The sequence below is a fragment of the Gossypium arboreum genome, chromosome 11 (genome assembly GCF_025698485.1).
Source record: "Gossypium arboreum isolate Shixiya-1 chromosome 11, ASM2569848v2, whole genome shotgun sequence".
Taxonomy (NCBI): domain Eukaryota; kingdom Viridiplantae; phylum Streptophyta; class Magnoliopsida; order Malvales; family Malvaceae; genus Gossypium; species Gossypium arboreum.
This window is the reverse complement of record NC_069080.1, coordinates 107,811,528-107,821,579: the sequence shown is the minus strand read 5'-3', so window position 1 is coordinate 107,821,579 and position 10,052 is coordinate 107,811,528. Positions and strand designations below refer to the sequence as shown.

The 10,052-nt window shown below is 33.9% G+C and overlaps 1 non-coding gene across 1 annotated transcript; it reads left to right on the top strand.

The window, feature by feature from the left end:
• The first annotated feature begins 3,852 nt into the window (after positions 1-3,852).
• On the top strand, positions 3,853-4,042 carry LOC128284857 (U2 spliceosomal RNA). The gene has a single exon (XR_008275277.1). It is a non-coding gene; the product is annotated as a U2 spliceosomal RNA (small nuclear RNA).
• The last annotated feature ends 6,010 nt before the right edge of the window (positions 4,043-10,052 follow it).

The following is a 10,052-nucleotide window of genomic DNA, read 5'->3' as shown; positions in this document are numbered from 1 at the left end:
TTAAATGGATGAAATATGAAGTTTTATTAAAAGAAAAAGGGGTGAAAAGAACAAAGTTTTGTCCATCTTTGTTCATCATAGCTGAAAGTTAGAGAAGAGAAAAGAGAGGAGAAAGCTCTTGAGTATTTGGTCATTAGGAGGAGGAAAATTGAAGGTAAGTTCTTGGTACCTTGCTTCTATTTTGAGGTTCATGAGTTCTTCTTGATTCTACCTTAACTCTTGAAGTATATTTTGATTTTTAGTTGTGTTGTGAGCATTTGGTCATGAATTAAAATGAAGGAAATGGTTGTTGTTTCATGTTCTTTTGATGAAAAATGGAAGATATGTGAAGTTGAGCCAAACAAATGAGCATGCATGTGCCTTAGATGTTAAAGGGAAAAATCAGCTAACATGTTGTGCTTTAAAATGATGAAATGGAGATTATACTTAAGTAAAATCACAGATATGTGATGATTGATTGGTGATATACATGTTTAAATAACATGCATGCAAGGTATGTGTGAAAGAGTGATTTGGTAATAAATCTGCTTGGGACAGCAGCAGTAATGTGACTTTGGAAAATCACCATAAATTGTGGGAGATGAATTAGAAGCTTAATAAATTATGTAATTAAAGCTTAATGAGTCTAGTTTCAAATGGAATAAACGAAAACATATTTTGAATTCTGTACAATGAGAAATTTGATTCGTAATGAAGTGTGGTCAGATTAGTCAAACAGTGAAACATGGGAAACTTTGAGAAAAATCTGGTATTGATTGGCTAAACCAAAAATTCTGAAAATTTTATTGATAGAAGATATATGAGTCTATTTTCAAGGAAAATTAACGGAACTTGATTCGGAGTTTCGTAGCTCCAGTTATAAATAATTTAGTGACTGTTGCTTAGGAAGACAACTTGCAGTGAAATTATGATTATGTGGTAAACATTGACAAAATTTGTTAATGAGTTGCTTATTGATTTCTTATCGCTTACTATGATCTGTAGGTGTGGTTGGCGAATATTGTAAGGGGTTAATCGTAGTTTGTATTTGAATAGTTAGATTAACGTGTTAGTAATCCAATTGTAGGCGGTTCGTGTGTGGATCTCACAAGATATCGTCGCAAAGCAGTGTGTAACTAACACCCTCTTTCTTAGTCGGATCGGCAAAAGTCGAAAAGCGAAATGCCGAAAAATGTATTTTGTAGATTTGAGTGTGCGAATGCTCGTGAGGTAAATCGATTAATGTTTTTGGTAAACTGCAAAATTTGGACTGCAAAGTGCATGATTTACGTGCCCTCGATATTTTTGGGCTTAATGGGCCAAAATTGGAATGATGGGCCAATGTGCCCAATTCGGTAAGAACCCTCGATGCGTGATTACATTAGTACGTGAAAAGTAGGAATATGCATGAAAACCCTAAAATAGATAAATTACTGAAATACCTTTAAAAGTGGAAAATTTACGTTTACCCCTAGTAGATAAATTACCAAATACCCTAGGGTTAAATGGACCTAAATGCATGTTTGATTGTTGTTATTTCTTGCATGCCATGTTGTTATTATCGATGCATGGGATTTGGGATATTGACGGAGGAAGTCTGAAAGTGGCTTGTCCACGTCATCAAGGCTTTGCCTCAATTATTGTTAAGCGAGCGGCAAAGAAGGCAGAATCGTGGAGTGTTAAATTTGGGTGGTGAGCTATTCCCCACATGGAGTGTATGGCTGATACGGTGGAGTGTAGTGGTTGGTGGGTTGAGTAGTCTCCCCAAATGGGCTTGCATATGTTTCTTGATGTTGCATGTATTTTGAAATGGGCCTATGGGCCATACTATTATCTGAATAAGGGCTAAGGCCCGGTTTATTGTAATTTGAAAAGGGCTCTTGCCCAGACCACTTATTACCCAAATGGGCTTGCATATGTTTCTTGATGTTGCATGTATTTTGAAATGGGCTTATGGGCCATCTTGTTATCTGAATAAGGGCTAAGGCCCAATTTATTGTAATCTGAAAAGGGCTCGGCCCGATACCCATTATTACTGAATGGCCTTAGGCCCAATAGGCTTGAGTGACTTGGGCTTTGAATGGGTTTTCCTTACACCTGAGTTTCCCCAAACTCACCCTTTTATTTTCATCCACGCAGAAATCCCCAACCATAGTGGGCTTGGAGTCGTGAGGGAATTCGGAGTGGCCACCGTTCGAAAGTTTGATTTTCTTCGTGAACCGAACATCCTTTTATTTACGTTTGAAGTTTTGGGTTTTAAATGTAATAAGGCCGCTTAATTATTTTTGATGGTTTTAATATGTATTACTAAGATAGATATTACTTATTTTAACTGTTGAAATTGGATAGCTTTAGGTAGCGTTTTCAAAAACAACAGTTGATTTCAAAATTACACGACAACAAGCAAAGCTTCCGCAATGAAAGTATTTTCCAAAATTAATCACTTTTCCTAAAATAACTTAATCAAATCGGTTTTCTAGAAATATCCATGACGTTAAGGTGTGGCAATGGCGGTATGCATGTCTAGGATTGGATCCGAAGGAGCTTGGTACTTAAGCGATCCGATGGACTCACCACCTCTTTTCCGGTTTCCTACGGTGCCTGACTTCCATTCACTTTAATCCTTAATGAATTAATCTTTTGAACATCAAGTACGATTTTCTGGACTTAGAATGGAATTTTTTTTTTTTAACGTTTTTGATGTGGCATGCCGGATCCGGCCATAACTTCTGGGCCGGGTTTGGGGTGCTACATAAGGTCTAAATTTCGCAATTTTTTTTTGTATTGGAGTATAAATTTATTTAAGGTTGTGTTTGTTTCATTGAAAATATCTTCCATAAAATGAGGGACAATAATGAATTATTAGATAATAATGATTGCAATAATAATTTTTAAATTTAAAATATTTTAAAAATTATTTTAATATTCTTATAAAATTTTAAAACCCTAATCCTTAAATACTAAAATCCTAAAATTAAATTCCAAATAAAAAAACAAAACTAAAAAACATAAAAAAATAAAATAAAATTAATGGCTCACCGTTGTCCATAAGTTGAGTTTATCATTTTCCATCGTAAATATTGCTTCCACAAACGCATGCCCCCTCCGTTGCTTCTAGCATCTTCTCCTTTGTCCACTTCGTTCCCAATTAGCTATGATGCAAATCGTTTGAATCATCATGTTAATATAATAGCAAAGCAGGGTTGAAATACATGGAAGCCAGTGACATAATTTAACTATACATTAAATATTATAGATTTGAGAACAAATTCTACAGAGATCGCAATTGCAATATCCTTGTCAACATAGATGGTTTTCATTTAATTCTAGCTACAAAAATTTCATTATGTAAGCTTCATAATTAGTTGAATTTGTGTTTAATCATGATATATGTTTCCTGAACTTGGTCAGATTTCTTTGGTGCCACAATTCTACCATGTCTGGCCGACTTTCCAAATTCCAATGCATGAATTGAGAGATGTTTAGCTGCTGATTCCTGCCAACAAACCTTGTTCCATGCAAACACTAAACTTCTTAAACCTGAAATTCAGCTAGGTTACCTGTTTGTTTCTCCAAGTCTTTTTATCAGTCCAAGTAGCTTCAGAATGGAGTTTTCCTTACCAAAGGAGATCAAACTTCATAATGGAGCATACGTGGCACCTAATCTACCGAATCCTAAATTTGTTTTCTTTATGGTTTGACTGTTAACAAGTCCTAAGTGGCCCAGGTAAAGCCAACTGTCTCTCCTTTATTAGGAATAGGAGCACAACAATCAGTATCTTAAACTCTTTTCGTTAAAATCCCACATCGAGAAGAAGTCGTGAGAGAAAGCGAAGCGACTTTTAAAGGAAGGCGACTTGGAGAAGAGAAGGCATACCTTTCTCGGCCTTTTGGCTAAGATCAAGTGTAGTATCTGTTCTTATCGGTTTAATATCGTCGTGGGCCATTGGCTCACACGATGTTAAATTAATTTTTCTGGGGAAAGCTCACCACGTAGCTTGCTCACAGGGCTTTCGTGAGTCGCCTAAGCGTTGCACTATAGCTCAGGCCTGGCGCACCCCACCCAATCCAAGTTGAAGTTTTGTAATTTTACTTTTGATTGAGAAAAAAAAAAAAAAAAAGTTTCGGTGATATCATGAGATGAAAATTGAAATTCAAGGTTGGTGAAATATAATTTTTATTACGTGTAGCTTTCTGAAACCTTGAAAGGATAGGAGATAGCATATCATACATAGGCACTTCCACTCGCTGTATATGGATAGCATAATATATTTCATGTCTCGATGTTAAAGAAAATATAAGTCACGTTATAGAGTTAACTTTCATGAGACTTAAAAGGAGATTGTTCATATGACAAGTATCTTTTAGTACTGCTTATAGAAGAACAAATTTTAAGGAAATGTGTAATTTCGTATGTAAAAGCTAAATTTCATTTACATTATTTTTTTTTATCAAAAAGTGATTTTGAGAAATTTGGTTAAGCAAAATGATGGATTTTAAATCCAACAAAAATAAAAGTTTTACTAGAAAAGATATACAGGTAAATAACAGTGACTAGGGTCATATTCATACGCATCGGAAAAAGTTTATTTCTTCAATAAAATAAAATAAAATAAAATAAGATTTTTAAAATTAAATTTGATCATCGATGCAAAGATAAATTTCAATACTCTTTAGTAAATTAGTTACAATTATTGGCATCGCGCCTTGCAACTAATCTTTTATTATGTTTTCAGTAATGAAGAGTAAACTCATTGAAATTATTTCTCTTATTAAAACTAGAGAGACTCGATTCAATCGATTCAAGTAAACAAACACACAAATGGGGCTCATTTAGACTAAATATATCAGTAAATTTCATAATTTGACATACACAACCATACCATCCGTCTTAAGTATTAGAATAATTAACTGTCATGGATTTAAAAGTTCTAATTAATAAGAAAATTATTATAAGTTATCGAGTATGAAATCCTATATTTAAAAAGCTCAAATATTGTAATTCAAATAGAAAATAAGTAAATGTGAGAAAAATAAAAATAAATTGGACTCACAAACTTGAAGAATTTATTAGATTTGAGTTGTTTTTAATTGTAAGTTAAGTTGCAACTGAAGAAACAATTAAAAGAGTAAAACAATATGACAGACATAAGAATTGGTCATGTAATTTGAAACTCATTCTTACATTTGCGGGGTCTTACCCAAAAAGTAATCCACTATGAATCAACACTTCATGACATGATTTAAGTTCTACTCACACACCAAGGTGCAACTTTACTATTCTGCTTCAACTAAAATCACTATCAACTAAAATTTTCTCCTAAAAAGTTAAGTTACAAGCTGAACAAAAAAATAAAAAATTTGCAATTAAATTGTACCTAATACAAGTTCCTTTAATTAAAATGCTCTCTTTAATTCATACATGATTTGTCATAGTGTGATATGACAAATTAGGCTTTCCCAGTATACTTAAGGAGTTTATTCTCAAGCAAAGCAACGTCTTTTTCATAGTTTTTAGATTTTAAGTTAATAAATGTAAAATTCTCGTTTTTACTCATTTTTGTGACCCAATTTAGCCAATGTGCCATTGGGGGCCCTAATGTGTGGTTGAATTGTATAAGAACATGTTGAAGGTTGAAAACGAGTGAAAACAACACCAAAGGAAAGAGTATCGCGATATCCAAACCTTGGAATTGCGATACCTCCAACAGACTTGAAGATTGGAGACCACCCTTCAGTGGTATCACGATATCCACTCTAAAAAAAAACCCTCAATTTTGAAACTGACCAGGGTATCGCGATACCGATATTGTGAAGGGACAAAGTTAGACAAAAAGGGCAGTCTTTGTCCACCCAACGCACAATCACACAAGGCCCTTGTAGGGACAATTTTGGCAATGAAATTTCATCCGCCATTGGCTTAAAACAACTACTTTTGGCTGGGGAGAGAGGAGGCACACATTAGTTTAGTTTTTAATTTTGGTTTTTCTAGGTTTTCTCTAAATTTTTTTGTAACTTTTCTGGGGTTTTTATTTTCTCTTCTCCTTTCTTAGCTTTAGAGTTTATGTTTTTACACTTCTTTCTTGTTCTTAGTGTTAATTAAGTTAGTTATCACTATAGTTTAGGTTTATTTGCACTTTTAGTCCTTGTACCTTGGTTGTAAGACATTTCTAGTTTTAATTTAATGTATTTCAGTGTCTTTTATTTTAAATCAACTAAACTTTGTTCCTTTTATGTATATTGTTTTAGATTTTCTTATTGAATGCTCTTAGTTTCATTAAAATCTAAAACTCCAACTTTATTCGCAGCAAGCCAAAGATTCATTTGCCATATGCTTGCATTGAAAATATATGTTTTCTCTCCATTGTTTTATTATTATTATTATTAGTTAGGATTAGATATTTTAGCTGATTTCAGTATTCTCAATAAAAGAAAGAAAAACTAACAAGGTTATTCCAAGAAATTTAAGCCTATAATTAAGGTAGGAATCTCAAAACAAGATATATATTCTAAAAAATATGTATTCAAGGAAATTTATTCCAAGTATAAAAAATTATTTTCTAAATAAAATCTAAAATAGATATCAATAAGTGATTGAATGTAATAATAAGGTACATTGCATTCTTTTAGAAACAATATTGTTGAAAGACATAGCCATAAATCCGAACATATACAATAAAACAAACATAAGTAATAACAAAAAAAAAATCTAAAATAGATTGTATTATATATATATATATACATATTTTAGTCTCGAACAATGATCCTACCCATACGTGCAAGAGAGTACTTAAGGTTAATGAAAAATCAGGCTTTAACATGCATATTTAGACTATTGCATGCAAAACAAGTCGTCGTTGTTAGGTGTTTTACAAAAATTCTAATAGTTATAAGTAAAAAGACAAGTGACTTTTGCTAACAGCATCCATTTCAGTGTACGTTTAGGCTGTGAATCCATAATCCAAAATAGTATTTCAAATCTTTATCAAGGAAAAGATAAATATATAAGAGTTATTTGCAAGCTTGAATCTAGGTTTGAGTTTCTAATAAGATGGTCCCTTCCTCTAGAGTATGTTTGTGCACAAAATCAGCTAGTAGATTCTCAATTGTTGAGAAACAATATAAACGATTAAGAATGGGGGATACATTTGATTTGGTGGAAGTTGTTTCAGCTAGAAATGTATTTCAATATTGTTTACAACACTTAAGCTCAAATGGTTGCCAGCCAAATGATTCTACAACCTGGTTAGATAATTTCATTGTGCCCTCTGCTTCTGAGGTTTGGCCTTACAACATAGATGGTGAATCGGTACATGTCTTAGTGGGGTGCAAAAGGAACCTCATTTCTATTTTTATAGTATTTGTGGTCTTCACCCATGTAACTGGAACATGATATATAATCATGTTACAACTTTTACTTCCCCTTCAAACCAGGCTAACTCCCCTATTACTGGTGCAAGGTTCTCTTCACAATCACATATTTCACCTATTTCATATCAGAACATGGATATTACAATCATTCTTAAAGAGGTTCGATGAAAGGAAGAGACTACTGCTTCTCCATCAAGAAAAATAGTAGTAAAGAAAACTAAGAAGAGACTCAGATTAGAGAAAAGTACTCAACAGACTGGAAGTAGTGAATATTCTCCCTTGATATAGCGTAGACATAATAAAGAGTCTATCCCTACAGTCACTCACACTTCTCCTATTCCAACCTTGCTTGAAATTCCAATACCACCTGCAGTGTAACACCCCGTACCCGAGACCGTTACCGGAGTCGAACACGAGGTGCTAACCGACTAATTCATTTACTCGATCAATTAAAAATTTTTCCAGACGGTGGCTAACTGCGTCACTTTGTCACCTTAAAAATCATAACTTGAGTTCCACAACTCGAAAATCAGATTCGGAATTTTTCCCTGAAACTAGACTCATATGTCCATCTACATATTTTTCTTAGAATTTTTGGTCAGGCCAATTACTACAGTTTATTAGTTAAAGTCTCCCCTATTCTAGGGTTCAACTACACTGACCTTCATGCATTACGAATGGGATATCTCCATGTACAGGGCTTAAATACTGATGCCGTTTGTTTCTATAGAAACTAGACTCAAAGAGGAATCTATACATATATGGCATGACTCCTAATTATCTCTGGTTAATTTACAATGAATTTCCAAAGTCGGAACAGGGATTCCAGAAACCGTTCTGACCCTGTTTCACAAAAACCTAAATATCTCTTAACATACAACTCATATGACCGTTTCGTTTCTTCCATATGAAAGTAGATTCATCAAGGCTCATTTACATAATTTATTCACTATTTAATTCCATCTCTACTATTTTTAGTGATTTTTCACATCCACATCACTGCTGCTGCCAGCATCTATTTTTAGGGTAGACTTTATCTAACACATAGTTTCTATGACTCAACTAACCCTCTTGCATATATAGTCCAAAATATAATCAAGATGAACCATTCTAATGGCTGATCGTTGCCAAACATTTCCATGCCTCTTAATGAGCATATACATATCGAATGATTATAACATTATGCTCAAAACATTTATAAGCCATTTTCGCATGGCTATCTAAAATTATACAAATCCAAAGGGTCCATGACCCACAACAAAAGGGTAGTCCTATACATTGACCAAAATATCCTCTCACTACTAGTCTATTCCATACATGCCATAAGATATTCCAAAACGTAGCAGTACCAAGCGGTGGGTAGTGATAGTGTGACTAGTTCTTGACGATCCCCGAGCCCTGTAGCTTCCAATGAGATCTATAAAAGCAGAGGAAACAAAGTAAACAGAGTAAGCATTACAATGCTTAGTAAGTTTTAAGCAGTGTCAACAGATAACAACCAAATCATAACATAGTTGTTCGTATTTTATTTCACTCTTCCTTCGGGCATACTATCCCTTTTCCGAATATGCACATCTCATCATATACAATAGGCGATAAACTCTCACATAAAAGTGAGCTCATGTGACATAGATATATCGTATGATTTCACATAACCTCTCACACTAAACCGATGTCACATAATCATAGGAATAGTCCCATAGATTGCTCTCGTGTGCATCATATATAAACTTGGAGTACATACTGTTTAACCTTTCGCATTATGTATATTTATAAGCAATTCTTATTATGAAGTCTTACCCGGACATAATCTCCACACGTAGTCATCGGGTCTTACCCGGACATAATCTCCACACGTAGTCATCGGGTCTCACCCGGAACATATTTCCAAGTTTCATGTACATTTAATCACATGTTACAACATTCACATTAGCCATTCGGCTTTACCACATATTCATATCACACATATATTTCACATTAGCCCTTCGGCTTTACCACATATACATATCACACATATATTTCACATTAGCCCTTCGGCTTTACCACATATACATATCACACATATATTTCACATTAGCCATTCGGTTTTACCACATATACATATCACACATATGTTTCACATTCATCACATCGGCCATTAGGCCTTATCACATATATATACACCTTCACATTCATCACATCGGCCATTAGGCCTTATCACATATATACTCTTTCACATTCATCACATTGGCCATTAGGCCTTATCACATGTATACACACTTTCACATTCATCACATTGGCCATTAGGCCTTATCACATATATATACACTTTCACATTCATCACATTGGCCATTAGGCCGTATCACATATATACATCTCATACATATTTCATATTTTTCTTGTACATCAATTTCAGCAATAGCTCATAAGCAACTCAAATAATTTCATCAAAGTTTACAACAAAATCACCTATTCACTACAAGCAGTTTTCTTTTCCTGAGCAACAGTCACTAAATTGTTTATAACTGGAGCTAAAAAACTCAAAATCAATTGCCGTTAATTTTACCCGAATGTAGACTCATGTATCTTTCATCCATAAAATTTTCAGAATTTTAGGTTTCTCCAATCAATACCAGATTTTTCTTAAAGTTTCCCCTGTTTCACTGTTTGACCAATCTGACCACTCTTCAATACGAATCAAATTTTTCATTGTACAGAATTCA